Source organism: Delphinus delphis, chromosome 11 (genome assembly GCF_949987515.2).
Source record: "Delphinus delphis chromosome 11, mDelDel1.2, whole genome shotgun sequence".
Lineage (NCBI taxonomy): Eukaryota > Metazoa > Chordata > Mammalia > Artiodactyla > Delphinidae > Delphinus > Delphinus delphis.
The window spans coordinates 84,330,856-84,349,571 of NC_082693.1; the positions used below are offsets into that span (position 1 = coordinate 84,330,856).

An 18,716-nucleotide genomic window follows, 5' to 3' on the forward strand; every position below is an offset into this window, starting at 1 on the left:
CTGGCTGAGGCCCTGGGCACGGGCGAGGTCGCGGCACCGCGGCTGATACATGTAGAGTCCAAGAACTGAACCCAAGAGAGCACCACCATCTGGACGAGAGTCGGGAAGAGAAAGAGGAAACCCACGAAAGAAACCGAGAAGGCATCATCAGAGAAGATGGCCATGAGGGTGGGTAGCACAGAAACCAGGAGAGCGTATCTCAGGAGGGGAGCCATGGATGCTGTCAAAACCTCCAGTAGCAGACGACCAACAAGATCAAAGTGCAAAGAGACACAACGAGGATGTTCCTGATGATGTTCATGGCAGCAGGCGAAACGGAGTTGGGTGGAGGGAGAGGCGAGTAACGTCAGCGGCAAGTGAGGCAATTGAGACACTTGTCTGTGGAGGGGACACGGATGAAAGGACAGCTGCTGATGAATGGATACAAAGTTGAGAGAGAGAGCGATGACATTCACTGATTTCACTGAGAACATATCCCCGTTCCTCTTAAGCCAGTTTGCTCCTTCTTCTCTGTCCTGGGGGAAGGGGGCGCCAGGGGGAGGGGGGAGTTGGGGGAGGGTTACTTTTAATTTTGTAATTTGACCTCATGAATCCATCCCTACCTATCCCCACTCTCCAAGGCCCCTTAGGACCCTCTGATCATTTCCCTAGTGCATGAGAGCTGTCTTGAGGGCCCCTGGCCACCAAGACAAAGGATCTCCACATGTTTGAGAGGTGAGTTGAGTGGCACAGCAACAATCTCCCAGTCTTAACCAACGTGGAAGGTGCGGTCACCTAAGGACAACCTTCAGGAAGGATAAAGGCTTCTCGGTCCTTTCGGAAGGCTGACCGTTGACAATGAGGTCTGGAAAGAAGACTGCCAAGTACGGTCAGCTCCTCTGACACAGAGGCCATGCACACTGAACAGCGGCAGTGTTAAGTGTCTGATGAGTCACACGCTGCCAGCCCTGGATTCATGGTGGGGCAGCCCAGGCCACAGAGATGACTCAGTCAGTGAGCTACGTGTTTAGATTTCCCTTTTATGAGGCAATGGTTCTACTGTCAAGCTTTTTGCTTCTCTAAAGAAGGTCCTGTTCTCTGCTCACAGTGCTGACCTTAAGAGGAACAAAAGTAGGCTTACGTAGTGTCAAGTGCCTCAAAAATTCCCTGCTGGGGAGCAAAAGAATAATACTAAGAACTCAATTTATCAATTCAGTGCGCCAGGCGTTCTTCCAAGCACTTTACATAGAAGATCTCTCAGTTCTCACCATCATCCTGCAAGGAAAACACTACCACACTCTCGTTTTACCAATGAGGAAACAAATGAGACACCAACATGCTAAGTACGCGCCCAGGTTCTCACCGTTACCAAGCGGCAGAAACAAAATTTGAATCCAGGCAACAGGACCCCAGGGCCCAACATCTCAGCACTACTATAGAGCACTGGTAACTTTACCCTTAGAAACTCCTTTATTGGGGCTACTCTTTTCAAGGTAAATATTCTTCGAAAGGGTTAACACTGATCTGCAGTTCTGCGTTAGAGATGAGTCACATCACATTTTCCTCGGGAGCAAAAGCCAGAAGAGAAGAGGTCACCTCCCTGGTGAGAGGAAAATTCTCTCAAGGATGGTGGAAAGGGAAAAGTGAAAGGCAGGACAGCCAACAGGGAGGGGAGAGGGAGGGGCTACAAAAACAAAACCTCACAACTTTACAATTTCACCTAGAGCGTCCCTGGCCCTTCAGCCAGCTGAACTGGCCGTGCAAGGGTGCAGGCTGGGCCAAAGGAAGGGGGTGGTGGACTCTCTGTGGACTCACAGAGAACTTTCTCTCTTACCAACCTGTCAAAGGAAGAAGTAGTCGAGCTTGGCAAATCCTAACACAGATTAGATCCGGACGGTAATACCTACAACCGCTCTTTTTTTTGTTTGTCTGTTTTTTGTGGGGGTTTTTGCGGTACGCGGGCCTCTCACTGTTGTAGCCTCTCCTGTTGCGGAGCACAGGCTCCAGACGCGCAGGCCCAGCGGCCATGGCTCACGGGCCCAGCTGCTCTGCGGCATGTGGGATCTTCCCGGACCGGGTCACGAACCTGTGTCCCCTGCATCGGCAGGCGGACTCTCAACCACTGCGCCACCAGGGAAGCCCTACAACCCCTCTTTTAAACACAGACGCTGACAGTCTCTCCTGACCAAACTCTACTCAGGCTCTTCTGAGCAATTTTCAACTAGGCCCCAACCTTTGGACTTCGGTGTTCTTCTCTGCATTGTCCAACCAGCGAGAATCCTCACCGGCACCATCCCCCAGGTGACGTCTGATCACCCTGGCCTGCCTTCAGCAAGAATCCTGTTATGTCTGTTTAGCCAGAATCCACCCCCATCCGTACCCCCGACGTTTCCTCTTAGTAACTTTCCATCTACTGACCCCGCATACCCTGCTGCTTTTCCATGTATTTGGAGGTGAGTCCAATCTGTCTCTGCCGCTGCAGAACCCCTTTGCATGGAGAGCCGAGGAAAGCCCCATACGTGGCAAGAGAGTGAGAGGTCTTCCCCGGCGAAGAGGGGTGGCAGGAAAGTGGGGTCTGAGGCACTGCAGGCTCTGGCCTAGGTCTTGCAGAAGACAGACCAGTGGGGTGTGGTACCGGAGACACAGTCCACAGAGGCCTGAAGTACAATGCATACATCTTCCTCACAAGGCCCGGGGTGATGCTGGGAGACACTCACGATGGCATTTTCCTCCTTTTTACTTTTCGTCCTGCCAAAACCTCTACACGGTTTGTGGGCTAGGAGCTCCTTTCAAATATATCATGGTCGGTGTCCTGACAAATAGATCAGGGCAGAACTCTCAGGCACAGTGAGTTTCTCTGCACAAGGCTGGAACCGAAGAAGTGAGATGCCCCGATGAGTGACCCCTGACCTCCCTGTCATTAGTGGGGTTTTTTGGGGGGACCGGGGGTGGGGAAAGGAAACACACTACTTGAAACATTTCATAAAAACTTACTTTTCACTATGTCTCAGTGGGAAAAACAGTAAATCTGCTAAAAATTCCATAATTTCTCCAACTAGGAGGTTTTTCTCACCAAACTCCTCCTGATATTTAAGCCTTCTTGAAATTTCATCTTTGCAAGAGAAGCGTTTCCGGCAGCAGATCTGAAAATAAAATGCATGTGCGTGACTTACTGGGCACGATACATGTTGGCTACCTTCATTGTGCCACCAAAAATAATGCTCATAAACGTCCTTTACTCTATACAGGATGACGCAGAACAGCAGAGCAGTTTATATTAGCAGAGACTTGAGACTTTCAAAGTGATCGATAAGATGTGTGTACATCTTTATAAGAAACTAGGGCACTACGCTCAACCGCAGCACTATGGACATTTGGGGCCGGAGAGTTTGTTGCGAAGGGTCCTGTATAATGTTTGCCATCTCCCCTGGCCTGTATCCACTAGTTGCCAATAACGACACCCGCAGTCGTGACAAGCTAACGTGTCTCCAGACATTGCCAAGGGCCCCATTGGGCGCAAGCCTGCCCAGGGTTGAGAAATACTTAATCAGAGGATGGAAACGTTACAATTCATCCTTTCTTAACCCAATCAGTTAGTTGGGAAATGGATTAGCGAGGATGGGTTAAGTATATTAATCATAACCGTAACAGCTAGTACAGAAAATAAAACATTTTCAAGCAAAAACACACGTTTCCATCAGAACACCTTCAGTGTATTTCATGGTAACCTGGTCACAGGTGTTGTTGTCCAGTAAGCTGGACATTTCAGTAGCACATTGCAGAATATGATTTTCTTTTAAGTACTCCTTAGATGCTGACTTTGCCAGGTTGTTCAGCACTCTGCCTGCAGGGAATAAATTTTGGCAAAGAAGATGATGCTCAAGGCTTTTTTTCCACAGAAGAGTTAAGATGTCACTAGGCAGGTCATTTAATATCATTTCTTCCTCGCTGCCAACAGCTGGGTTTTTTCTTAATAAATCAATTACTGACCTACATTGCATGGAGTTGGTTTTTCTATAACGAATTTATAGAAATTGTGTGTGCAGAAGTTATAGGGCTGAGGAGCTGAGGCAATAGACTGAAACCAAATCCAAGTCTGTTTTGCAAATGAACCGGTCAGAAACAGAGTGAGAATACGGATGTAGTGAAACCAGCCATCACCATGGTAACCAAGTCCTAGAGAAGGCAAGCCGGTACAGCCTTGCAATAAGAAACAATAAAATGGTACAGCCTTACAACAAGAAACACGTGAATAAGCCCCATAAGCCTAATTAATAAGTAATGGGCTGTACCTAGATACACGCTGCCTTGGGAATGTACCCTTTGCAAAGGCCTAAAATTTGCTAGTTATTGAAAGTTAGATATTCTAACAATAATAGACTTCTAAAAAGTAGACAGTTTTCTAAGCCATACTTTCTTACGGAAAGAGATAAAAACCATAATCATATTTCAAGAAGGTGTTACTAGAGCATTGCTAGCAGTAAACAAAGCAGATTTAACTCCCTGTGCTAAGGAATTTAGTATTAATTATAAAGGATTACCATTAAATTATCAAAAAGCAACTTTCCCATCATCAATAGTACCCCATTCATTGCCCGGTGCCCACTCCAGGGCCTCAGGCCTTGCATCTGCACACCAGGGAGGGACAGCCATGTACCTGGTCTCCCTATGTCCATTCTCCATACAGCAGCAAACGTGACCTCAAAACAGAAATCAGGCGATGTCATCCCCAGCCTAACTCCTGCAAGGCTTTCCCTCGCACTGATAGTAAAATCCAAATGTTTCCTGGGGCCCAAGGCCCTGAAGGATGTGAGCCCAGATGCCTCCTGTCCTTTGTTCACAAAGGCTTCTTTTTTTTTTTTTTTTAATTTTCTTATTTAAGTATAGCTGATTTACAATGTTGTGTTAGTTTCTGGTATACAGCAAAGTGATTCAATTATATATATATATATATATATATATATATATATATATATATATATATATACATACATACACACATGTGTGTACTTTTTCAGATTCCTTTCCATTATATGTTGTTACAAGACAGTGAATATAGTTCCTTGTGCCACACACACAGCAGGTCACAAAGGCCTCTTTTCATTGCTAGGACAAGCCGAGCCCTCTCCCACCTCAGGGCTCTGCACACGATGTTCCCTCTGCCACGAATGCCCCCATCCCCACCACATGTGGCTCCTGCAGTCTGTCACGTCTCAGCTTCAATGTCCCCTCCTGGAGATGCCCCTTGACCACCATTTCACAGGTGGTCCCTCCCCCTGCTTATGCTCTACCTCCATCTCGTTTGTGTCTCTCACTGCATTTAGTACAGCCTGTAATTACTGCATGTGTCCGCTCCCTTGTGTGTCATGTGTCACCTCTTTTCGGGGGCAGCATTGGTGACTCTGTCCTGTTCAAGCCGCTGGACTCAACACAGTGTCTGGTGCACGACAGGTGCTCAGTAAAGAGTTTTTGAATGTGTGAGCCCTGGTCAGGCTGGAATCCCCTCCCCTCCCCCTTTAACTGCTTGCCTAGACCCTGAATCCCCACCTGACCCTCGTCAGGAGACCGGAAGTACAGTGCACTCCCATCACAGCTGCTGCTAGAGCTTCCCTGGTGGCGCAGTGGTTGAGAGTCCGCCTGCAGATGCAGGGGACACGGGTTCGTGCCCCGGTCCGGGAAGATCCCACATGCTGCGGAGCGGCTAGGCCCATGAGCCATGGCCGCTGAGCCTGCGCATCCGGAGCCTGTGCTCCGCAGCGGGAGAGGCTACAGCAGCGAGAGGCCCGCGTACCGCAAAAAAAAAAAAAAAAAAAAAAGCTGCTTCTAATGACACTGATCTACCTCTGAGCATCCCTGTTCACCAGGAGCCGGCCCCACCTGCTGTTTTCACCCCCTTGGAGAACCACACTTGTCTATACCAGGCCAAGGTCTGCCGAAATCCTTGGAACTCTGTGCTTTGGACAGCCCGGCTGGCTCTAGAAGGCCAGCCCCAGAACCCACAGAAGTGTCCCTGGTTCCCACACTGGTTTCCTCTGCTCACCAAGGTCCCAGCATGTCCATGACCAGCCCTGCCTACATTAGGATGACTTAGAAGCTAGCCTCTGTGTATGGAGGATTAGAGCTTTATAAATGCCAGTGCTAGAAGAGATGCCACATAGCAAGGAGTAATGCGGTCAGGCTTTAGGGTCAGATAGGCCTAGCTTGGACCCCCAGCTCCAGAGGTGCTAGCTGCGGGAGCTGACGTAGTTGATTTCACCTCTCTGACCTTCAGTTTCTTCATCTGTAAAGTGGGGTAACAAAACATACCACGTGAGGTATATTTGAAGGTAAAAGAGCTTGTGAGCATAACGTGCCTTGTACATTGTAAGCATGAAACGAATGATAACTGTTACTATACAAGTGGATTTACAGGTGAAATGCAGAGAGGGTAAGTAGCTTGCCCAAGGTGACCTTTGATCTTACAGTAGCCTGTAAAAACAGCTGTGATTCTCCATGCCAACCTGTACCCAACTCCCCTTTGCAATGCCACTCTGCACCAGAGTCTCTTTCTCTGCCATGGAATAAAGCCTGATGACTTGCTGTGACCAATCGAATGCAGCAGAGGGGGTGTCATGCCAGTTCTGAGCCTAGGCGTAAACCTGTGCTCTCCCTCTCGGAATTGTGCAACCACTGGGTGAGCAGGCCTGGGCTGTCTTCCCAAAGGATGAGGAACACGTGACCCGAACCCTGTCACCCAGCCAGACAACCACCGGACATCTGAGTGAAGTCCTCTGAGACCAGCCAGCCCCACTGGCCCTGCCAGCGGATCACAGAAGTTTGCATGAGCCCAGCCCAGATCTGCTGAGCCTACCCTGGACCAGGGGGATCCTTGGTGGCCCATAGACATGGGCAGTAATAGGTGGCTGTTGGTTTTATTTTATTTTATTTTTTATTTTTTTGCATGTGATTGAGTATTTATTCTAAACCAGGTATTCTACATCCATTTTTTTTTTTGCTCCTTGCAACAATAATATGAGGTGAAAACCATTAGCATTTTAGAGTTAAGGAAACAAACCGAGGTACAGGGAGTGTCATTATGTTGCCATGGGTCATGACCATGCAACTAGTAAGTGGTAGAGACCCAGGTCTCTCTGTCCTAAAGACTGAGCTCTACACACCCATGAGTTAACCTGTCATAGAAAAGTTCCTTCATATTCATATTCATCTGTATAGTGCAGCCGTTGGACTAGATGATCTTTTGCTTATAGTTCAAAAAGAGTAGGACTGTAGCTCAGAAAGAGTATGATTCTTTGTTGGCTGTTGGTTTTAATCTGTTGAGTTTTGGGAGTGCTTTCTTATACAACATAAGATAATTGACACAGCCACTTAAATATGACATAATTCTAGACATTATGTTTAGTCTGAGTGTAAATCAGTGAGTAAAAATGCTTAGTATCTGCATTCACCGAACGTTCTTTGTTCCATTAGTGGTGCCACGGCAGTGTCGGGCATCAAATACTGGAGAACAAAAGAACGAGCTACCATGAAGGAGCACTTAACTATGCGTCAGGCACCATCCTGTGTGCTTTACGGTCTCCCTTGAACGCTTTTAGTCTCACAACGACCATGCAACGTAGGTGCTGTTTTTATTCCTATATTTTTACAAATATGACAACTGTGACCCAGAAAGGCTAAGTCTTGTGTCTAAAAGCAAAGAGCCAAAAAAATAATAATTAAATTAAAATTAAAATAATTAATACATAAGTAAATAAATTTTTTAAATAAATAAATAAATAAAAAGCAAAGGACCAGTAAGTGGAGAGGTGGGATTTGTACCCAGAAAGGCTGGCATCACAGTCAAGCTCTGAGTGGCCCTCTTACTACTCAAAGCGTGTGAGGTACATCACAACAGCCTTCAACATTCTAAAAGGGTGGTCGGTCACAGGAGGAGCGCTCATGCTCAACCCTCACACGCCCAGCAGCCCAACAAAAAGTCAAGCAAGCAAAGCACACACACCCATTCCCCTTTCTTCACAGGTGGGAAGAGCCCGGGAGTCTGACTCTGAACCACAAGAGTTTATGCCCTCTGCACGTGCCCACCCTACCTTTTTGCTTCACTAAGTCCTGGTTGTCTTTTAAGTTGCTGGATGAAAATTCCATCAGGTTGGACCATGCTTCCTGGAAATACCAGAAGCCTTCCTTCCTGAGTCACCCCTATTTCCAGATAGAGTTCCCCGATAGCATTCTGTACTTTGGGAAGCATTCCTGTCATGGACCAACTCTACACAAAATGAAAGAGAACACACTCCTGAGGGGACACAGCGTTAGACTAGGCACAGCCGCCAGACACCCGCCCAAGAAAGGCTCATTTCATAATGAACTTGCAAAAGATCGCATGCTTTACAGCATTTTTTGGGGAATTCTAAATACTTATGAGAGTTATAGAGAAACATTTATGGGGAGACACTGCAAACCAAAAATAAATTTTGGAAAATGTTTTCACAGGTTGTTAGTTAATGGTAATGAAAATTTTTGAAGGTAAGAATAACATGATGATGTCTTGCAGCTGTTAAACCTCCCAGAGGAGGTATTATTTAAAATCCTAACGAACACCTAAAAACGCTGTCTATGTGGACCTTGAATTCAAGTGTGACCAGAGATCTGCTAACTTTACGTTCGATACACTTTTGCTTAGAATTTCAATTCCCTTTCCTGGTTTAGCATGTTTATTTCAGGGGTACTTAAACTTCATTACCTTAAATCACTCCTCTATCAAAACCTTATCAATGCATAAGAATACACTAGTCAGTTATAATCTTTTAAATGAGAGTTAGTTATTTAAATAATAATGAGTTATTAATATTTCAGAAAACTTAATATTAACAAGACTATATGTGAATATGTTTGGTAACTAATAAAGCCCTATTCAAATGGTCAGTATTACCACCATCACTGGTTATGGAATACTTTATGCTGTACTGAAATATTAGCCCGGGACAGGACTGACTGTGCCTGGCTCCCTGGCGGGAATTCTTTCTGCTCTCCTGCACCTACTGAAAGTGACAGTCTATGGCTTGACCCAGAGCTTTCCAATAAGTGTCTTGCAAACAGGTTACACCTACTCTGAGATACTGATCTCAGCCCTGGAGGCAGCTGGTTGCGGTGTGGAATCCCTGGACCCATAGTCTTTTACACTCCCTCACGGGTATCTTTCAAAGTGCCCCTTTCTCGGCAGCTATCCTAGGTCTCAGCCCTAGTGCTCACACTTCCCATCCTCTACTTCAAGATGGCCTGCATGCTGACTTCACTGAGGTCAAACCTACTCTGAAAGATTGCCCTCAGATATTGGTTAGGATCACGATTGGCTGCAATTAACAGAAAACCCAAACTAACAGTGGCTTGATTTCTCTCTCATGCAAAAGTCAGAAAGTGGATGACCCAGGGCTATAGACACACCACAATGTCAGAGACACGGTTCCTCTTATCTCACTGTTTGACCTTGCCTGACCTCCATTCCCAAGGACACCTCTTGGTCTAAAATGGCTGTTGCACCACCAGCCATCACAGCCACAATCCAAACAGCAGGAAGGAGGAAAGAGGAGAGGGAGGGCACACCCTTCACTTCATGGAAACTTCTCAGAAGTTATCCATAGCACCTCCATTTACATCCCATCAGCCAAAACTTAGGCATGTGCTCATATCTAGCCTCAAGGGAAGCTGGGAAATGTAGTCTTCTTTCCAAACAGTCCAGGGTGGGGTGGGGACATTACTTACTACAAAAGGGGGACTAGATATTGGGAAATTATAGTCTCTGGTATACCTCACCCTTTTCTTTTAAATTTCAAATTAGCAGTGTTTTCACCTATTTTCTTCCCTCCTGCCTATGCCAGAGGAAGGGATGCCCAACCTCCTTACCAAGGACCTGCCTCTTCCCAAGCTCTCAAAGTCCTGTGTTCCTCACAGAGTCCCCACCAGCATCTCCAATCCACCTCTCTCCCTGGCTCATTTCCTCCTCCACACAAACACATAAATCCTGGATGAAACCTAACTTGAATCTGGTACTATCTTGACTTTTCATCTTTCTCCTTTTACTGACACACTTCTCAAACAGGTATTAACACATGTGCTTCCCCATTTCATTATCACACACTCACCTCTTAAAGCCCTGCAGTTTGGCTCCTGCCACATATACCCGCTTCCATCTCAGGGGTTACCACTGACCGTTGCTCACCAGACCTAGGGGCCTTCTTTCAGTCCTCATTTGTCCAGGCCTCTAAGGAGCAGTTGATGCTGTTAGCCACTCCCTCTTTGATTTGGGGAAACTAGGGTATCCTTATTCTCTTCCAATCTCTTACTCCTGTACAGGTTTTTTCCCTTTCCTCCTTTTAAGGGTAAGTAATTTTCCAATGACCGATTCCTGCTGTCATTCAGAGATCTTGTTTCCTCATGGTTTTAGCATTCACATGTATGTAGATGTCTCTCCAGTCTCCTTCCAGACTGCTAACCCTATGTTTCCCCAGCTGGCTGGATACTCCCCTTGGGTATTTTTCCTGAACTGCAAACTCAGCAGTTTAAATGTTAAAAATTCATCATCCTCTCTCCAAATCTAGGTTCCTCTTTGAATTTCCCCATGTCCATCATCAGACTCAAATCCTCAGGGTTTCCTTGATTTCTCCCCATGTCACGGCCACGTTTCCAATCAGTCTGAGTCAGGCAGAATCCCCTGTCACAGGGAGGATGACAGCTCCCAATCTACCACCAGCCCACAGTGGTCCTTTGACCCTTGAGTCTCACTGCCCACATTGCCAGGAATACTAATCGGCATGTCAAATGCAGCCATATAGTGTCAGTATCCTCTTTATGAAGACATGTCTTTTATTCCCCTCTTACTCCAGGCCGTCTGCTTCTTGAGGGCAGAGACCCCACGATCCAAGAATTGAGTTCTGTGCTTCATGGCTCTTCAGTAAACATTGGTCGATATGCCCAGTGATTGTGAAGCATTCTTAGGTCATGGTCTGTACTGGCCACCACCTATGGAGCCCTGACCGAGCAAAGCTCTTAAACTGCATAACCTCAGTGGATATCTGCAGAAACCCTAGGAAATAGGGATTATTACTCCTCTGTTACAAGCAGGGAAACTGAGGCTCAGTGAGGTTAAATCAATCCCCCAAGCTCACGTGGCTAGCCAGTAGGAGAACAAGGGTGTCCAACCCAGACCGGCCTATCTCCAAAGCTCTGCTCTGCACATGTTCTTAACAAGTGAGCCTCTGATGCATAAACAGAGGCCCCTTCACAAAAGTATCCTTTGGTTGTCCTGCAGCCTGATGCACCTATTGTGAAATACTAGGGGGAGAGTCATGAGACTTACTTTTTTAACAAGCATACTTGCTGCTATAAATCAGGGTTTCCCAGCCTCAGCACTATTGACTTCTATGCCATCTAATACTTTGACATGGGGGGCAGCAGGGCTGGCCTGTGTAGTGTAGGATGTTTACAGCATCCCTGGCCTCTACCCACTAGATGCCGTTAGCAAGCTCCCCGCCAAGCTGTGACAACCAAAAGGTCTCCAACATCGCCAGATTGTCCTTGACAAACAAAATTGCCTCCCAGTTGAAAACCTCTGCACCAAAACTTTAAAATAACCTAATCTGAAGAAATTACAAAAGTGGTTTGGCACGGAATGTATGTAGCACAAATAATAAGCTCTTTCCCCTCAAGAATGTTCAGTACATATTTCAAAGAAGTGGTTATTGCCCAAAATCGTTTTAGAACTTCTCTTTGGGAAGGGCCCTCAGAGCCTAAAAAAATTATTCTGATAGTCTCCATGATGGCTAATCCCAAAGAACTGTTGCAAAAATATTTTGAGAATACAATCATAAGACTGATGCCTCTGGAAGGAGTGCTTTGAAGTGGGAAATCCTCTCTGAACGTCTCAGCTTTGTCACGCTTCCCGTGCAGCCACCTTCTCCCTTCACCCCACCTACTCCACAGGTTACGCTTCATCACAGTTGGAGATGCTGGCAGTGACTGGGATCTCCATGAGGGCAGAAACTGTGCCCACCTTGCCTACTGCTATCATCCCAACTCCCAGCACAGAGCTCAGGCTGGGCAAGGCCCTCAGGGAATGTTAGTCAAGTGGAGGACTGAGTGAATGAATGAGTGAGTGACTCAGTGAGTGAACGAGTCAACGATTGAGTGAATGGCTGAGTGAATAGATGACCGAATGAGTGAGTTAATGAATGAATGAGTGAATGAGTCAGTGAATGAGTGAATGGATGAGGAAATGACTAAGTAAATGAGGGAATGGATGAATGAATGAATGGATGGATGAATGAACGAGTGGTCGACTGAGCGAATGGCTGAAATCAGGCATTCAGTGATGACCTAATAAAATAATTGGTGCTTTCCAGAAAGACACATGTCAGTGATGAAAATCTGGACCTCGTGGGGAAAAAAGTATTTGGTGCAGGGGGAAATTCCATAATCAAAATAAGATATCAGAGAATCACTGGACTCTACTCTCTGAAAATGCAAGAGTGGTCAAAATAGCTTAAGTCAAACTCTTATTATCTCTCACCCAGGCCTCAGTGACTTGTTAACCCACGGACGGTAATAACCAAACAGCTTAAGATCTCGCCGTGTGCCGCGCATTGTCTGAAGTGCTCTGTGCTACCGCTCACTTCACCCTGATAACAGCCCCGTGAGGCAGACCTTAGAACCCGCAACAATGAGAACTCTGAGTCAGAGGTTCAAATTTTTGCCAAAGCCGCAAGCAGGAAATGCCAAAGCACTTGAAATCTGGGTCAGTCTGTAAATAGCCCAGGCTGATGCGCTACTCCACACTACCTTCTAAGGACACAAAGTACTGGCAAATTCAAATTGATTCACTGATTCATTCGTCACATTTACTAAGCACCCAGAGGTTGTAAGACACCACGGTACATACAAAAATTGGTAAACAAGCATGGCCTCTGCAATAAAGGGACTGCAGATCTTGAGTCTTATAAATCTCTTTAGATAGAATTCCTTCCAGAAAGATGTATGTTGATGGAGCAGAGACAGAGCTTTATGAACATGTGAAGGCCTTTGTTTTAAAACAAAAGTAGCTTTGTCTTGGGTTACATTACCCGTGGCCCATAAAATACTACAATCGGTAAACATTTATAATTTTTTAAAGGACAGTTAAATGTCATCCTAAGAACAGTTACAGTTATGTCATGAGTGAAACTTTCATTGTATTCAACAAGCCCAAAAGTTTCTATTTCAGGAAAAGTAAATCAATAGAGGGACAAGATAATCAATCAACCTTCCCCAACATCTTTATGAAAATTATAACCACCTAGAGGGGTGGGATAGGGAGGGTGGGAGGGAGGCTCAAGAGGGAGGGGATATGGGAATATATGTATGCATATAGTAGATTCACTTTGTTGTACAACAGAAACTAACACAGTATTGTGAAGCAATTATACTCTAATAAAGATGTAGAAAAAAAAATTATAACCAACTCTTTAAACGGTATTTTATTAGTTTATTTCAACCCACTACGCTCATTCCCATCTTGTTTTATGAACATTCCTTTTTTCCCTCCAAAATGACACCTGTTGGTATTCATTCATTCAATCGTGACTCCCATCTATTTACTGGTTGTCGTCACTAATATACAGTTTAGGACACGGATTAAAACCAAAGCTTCCTCACTGATGAACAGAAGTAATAATTATTTATTATTCATTATTCATTAGTTCCTCTATTTGTGGACTAAATTATAAACAAACAAAGGTAAATGATATCTGAAAATACCTAACACAAGTTGAATAACGTTTGAAGGATTTAAAAAACTATTTCCCAATTTACCTGCACTAACGTGTTCTCAACACTCAAGAATAACTCTTCTGCTTCATTGGCCTTGCCCAGAAGCTTCAGAAATCTCGCAATAAAGGACATTAATCGGCATCTGTCAGTGGCAGTAACCTCAAAGAGTCTGCGTTCCAGCACTCGAATGGAAAGAAAAGTAAATAATCCTAAAGCATATTTGGAAGGGAACACAGAGTGCTTACCACTTCATCTTGATGCACGTTAAATATTAAATACATTTTCTATATTTCACTGTTTCTCTCTCAAAGCATCAGCACTTTGCTTTTATTAAGGTTTACATATATTACCAAGTATATTAAACTACCACGTGAAAAATAAGTCAAGGCCTTCAACTAATCCTCATATGTAAATTTGGAAAACCAGAGAGTCGAAAAAGAGTATTTCTCTAGCTCAATCCATATATTGTTGTCATTTGTATTTGGGAGTGATTTTCAGGCAAGAAATAAAAGGCGTTTAAATTTCTTATACAATTCTGCCCTCTGCTGCAACTGTCTTGAATTAGTAGCTTCAGCAGAAAGAACAAAATGTTAAAAGAACAAAATAGGGAGCATACCTATGTGTGTGTGTGTGTGTGCGCGCGCAGTTATACCTTATCATACACAAATGAAAATATACAGAATTTTTGAACTTGAAGACTCAATTAAATACATGGTACCACACAGTCATCATTTTCAGAATTTCTTTCCAAACATTCCAGTATCTAAACTTCTACGTTTGTCCATTTGTTACATTTCAAACTGTTGTGCCTAATGTGTCCGACACAAGTATATTCTTATTCCTCATCTGTTCCTTTGGACAAACTGTAGGCAACCCAGACCTTGGCTACCCTCTTGCTTTCTTTCTGCCAACCTTTCTGTGGATCCCCATTCATGCACGGAATAAATATTCAGTGAACACCAATGTGTCAGGCAGCATTCCAGGCTCTGAACACCAAGCACAGCAGACGAGCGTGCAGCCCTCAGCATCAGGGAGGCTGCCAGGAGCCTCTGAACCGTAGCTATCGTGCCTTGGGTTGGGGAGCAAAAACTAAACAGAGCCAGGGGAGAGAGAGCGCTGAGGGCCAGAGTCCAAGACATTTGTCTGCAGTGGCTGTCTGAGCAAAGGGGCCTGAGGTGGGTAAAAGAACTGAAGGGTGGAGCTAAGTGATGCGGGACCCTAAGAACCAGAAGTGGCTGCTCAGAACAGGCAGAAAAGGGCAGTGTGGACACAAAGCTAAGGGACAGGATCCTGTCTAGAAGTGGGACTTTCGCACATTCCAAGAGGGTTACTAAGTCCAGACTCCTGTCAAGAGCTCAGGTTGGGATGGATGGTGTTCATCACTAAGGAGCCATTCAGCACCCACACCATGCCTGGTGTTGCTCCAGGCACTGGGGGTACAGCAGTGAACACGAGAGGTAGAGCCCTGCTTTCAAGGAGCTTATACTCCAGCAGCTGGGAGGGTCAGAGGCAGGGGAGAGGGGAGCAGAGACAGACAATTTTAAAAGGAAACAAGACAAAGTCTGGTAGCAGTAAAAGCTATGCAAAGAATTAAAACATGTTAACATAACAGAGAATGACTAAGTACAACATTAGATTGGGAGGTCACCCTGAGAGGGTGACACTGCAGCGAGATCTAAATAACCAGAAAGAACCAGTACTACAATGAGTGGGAAGAACATTCCTGGCAGAGGAAACAGCTGGTGCCAAGACCCAAAGGCAGAATGTACTTGAAGGACAGAAAGAAAGCCAGGGTCTTACAAAATGATGCTACCCAGCCATGGAGGGGCCAGATTGTATAGGGCATTGTAGGCTAAACTGAGGAGTTTAGATCTTAGTATAAGTGCAACAGCAGACTAGTGGAGTTGTCTTAATCTGCGAAGTGACATGATCTGGTTTACATTCTTAAAAACTCATCTTGGCTACTATGTAGACAATGGACTTTGTAGGAACAAAAATGAAAGTAGGAAGACCAGTTCAGAGGCTGTTATAACAGGCCAAGGGAGAGCGGATGGTGGCTAGGGCTCACTAGAGGGATGCTAGTGAAAAGCCGAGGTTAGTATGACACCTCTAACCTCTCCTCTTCAACATCATCCTGGGAGTCCTAGCTAGTGCAGTAAGACAGGAAAAGGAAATAAAAGATATATATATATATGGAAGGAAGAAATAAAACAGTCTTTCTTCACAAATGACATGATAGTCTATGTAGAAAATCCAAAAAAATAAAATACCTCCTGGAAATAATAAGCATTTATAGCAAGGTTACAGGATACAAGATTAACATTCAAAGGCAATTGTGGGACTTCCCTGGTGGTCCAGTGGTAAAGAATCTGCCTTCCAATGCAGGGGATGTGGGTTCAATCCCTGGTCAGGGAAATAAGATCCCACATGCCATGGGGCGACTAAGCCTGTGCGCCACAACTACTGAGCCCACACGCCTCAACTAGAGAGCCCGTGTGCCACAGCTACAGATCCCACATGGTCTGGAGCCCGGGAGCCGCAACTAGAGAGAACACATGCACTGCAAGGAAAGATCCCACATGCTGCAACTAAGACCCAATGCAGCCAAAAGAAAAAAAAAGGCCAATTGCTCTCCTATGTACCAGCAATGAACAATTGGAATTAGAGATTTAAAACATATTACTATTTATAATAGAACACCAAAAATGAAGTACTTAGGTATAAATCTAACAAAATATGTATATGATCTATATGCATAACACTACCAAAGTCTGATGAAAGATATCAGAGAAGATCTAAATAAATAGACATACCATGTTGATGGATTGGAACGCTCAGCACTGTTAAGATACTTGACCTATAGATTAAATGCAATCCCAATAAAAATCTTCTATAGATGTCCAACCAACCTTTGACAAAGCAGCAAAGACAATTCAATGGAGCTTGTCTAATTGACAAATGGTGCTGGAATAATTGGACATTCTTGTGTAAAAAAAATTAATCTAGACACAGACATTACACTTTCACCAAAAAATTACTCAAAATTGATAATAGACCTAAATATAAAATGAAATACTATAAAACTTTTAGAAGGAAATGCAGAAGAAAAGCTATGTGCCCTTGGATTTGGTGATGAGTTACAATACCAAAGGCACAATTCATGAAAAAATATTAAGTTAATCTTTATTACAATTTAATACTTCTGCTCTGTGAAAGCCACTATTAAGAGAACGAAAAGACAAGCCACAGGGGCTTCCCTGGTGGCGCAGTGGTTGAGAGTCCGCCTGCCGATGCAGGGGACACGGGTTCGTGCCCCGGTCCGGGAAGATCCCACATGCCGCGGAGCGGCTGGGCCCGTGAGCCATGGCCACTGAGCCTGCGCATCCGGAGGCTGTGCTCCACAACGGGAGAGGCCACAACAGTGAGAGGCCCGCATACAGCTGAAAAAAAATAAAAAAAAAAAAGACAAGCCACAGATTGGGAGAAAATATTTGTAAAATATGTATCTGATAAAGGATTTCTATCCAAAATACATAAAGAACTCTTAAAACTCAACAATAAGATATGTAAAGATGCTCAACATTATTTGCCATTAGGGAATTGCAAATTAAAACAATAAGATATCACCACACACCTATTAGAATGGCTAAAATCAAAAAAGTTGACAATACCAAATGCCAGCAAGGATATAGAACAACAGAAACTCTCATCCACTGCTCATGGGAATGCAAAATGGTACAGTCCCTTCAGAAGACGATTTGGCAGTTTCTTATAAAGCTAAACATAGTCTTACCATACAGTCCAGTAATCATGTTCCTAGGTATTTACTCAACTGATTAATAAACTTTGCATGAAAATGTTTATAGCAAACGTTTGTCCCTCAATAGGTGAATAGGTAAACTGTGGTACATTCGTACCCTGTAATACTATTCAGCATTAAAAAGAAATGAGGGGCTTCCCTGGTGGCGCAGTGATTGAGAGTCCGCCTGCCGATGCAGGGGACACAGGTTCATGCCCCGGACTGGTAAGATCCCACATGCCGCGGAGCAGCTGAGCCCGTGGGCCCGTGAGCCATGGCCGCTGAGCCTGCACGTCCGGAGCCTGTGCTCCGCAATGCAAGAGGCCACAACAGTGAGAGGCCCTCGTACCGCAAAAAAAAAAAAAAAGAAATGAGGTGTTGGGATTTCCCTGGTGGCACAGTGGTTGAGAATCCGCCTGCCAATGCAGGGTACACAGGTTTGATCCCTGGTCCGGGAAGATCCCACATGCCGCAGAGCCACTAAGCCTGTGCTCCACAACTACTGAGCCTGAGCTCTACAGCCCGCAAGCCACAGCTACTGAGCCCATGTGCCACAAATACTGAGTCCGTGGTCTAGAGCCCGTGAACCACAGCTACTGAGCCTGCGTCCCACAAGTACTGAAGCCCGCATGCCTAGAGCCCGAGCTCCACAACAAGCGAAGCCACCGCAATGAGACGCCTGCGCACTGCAACAAAGAGTAGTCCCCGCTCGCCGCAACTAGAGAAAAAGCCCGCGCGCAGCAACAAAGACCCAACGCAGCCATAAGTAAGTAAGTAAATAAATAAATATATTTCTACTACTAAAAACAGAAAGAAAGAAAGAAATGAGGTGTCAAGCCATGAAAAGACATGGAGGAATCTTAAATGCATATTCTTTGCGGGCCTCTCACCGTTGTGGCCTCTCCCGCTGCCGAGCAGAGGCTCCGGACGCGCAGGCTCAGCGGCCAAGGCTCACGAGCCCAGCCGCTCTGCAGCATGTGGGATCCTCCCGGACCGGGGGCACGAACCCGTGTCCCCTGCATCGGCAGGTGACCTCTCAACCACTGCGCCACCAGGGAAGCCCTTAAATGCATATTCTAATTACAACTGTGTATAACATCCCTGACAGCTTATAGAAGGGCAGTGATGGTGGAGGTGGACACGTTGG

General features: G+C 45.3%; 1 protein-coding gene across 1 annotated transcript in view; it reads right to left on the reverse strand.

The window, feature by feature from the left end:
• The window catches only part of LOC132434004 (putative tetratricopeptide repeat protein 41), a 70,170-nt gene that overhangs the window by 22,219 nt on the left and 29,235 nt on the right, over positions 1-18,716 (reverse strand). Inside the window, 1 exon segment of the mRNA XM_060025495.1 lies at positions 2,974-3,122. The gene's annotated coding sequence lies outside the window, so the exon portion shown is untranslated.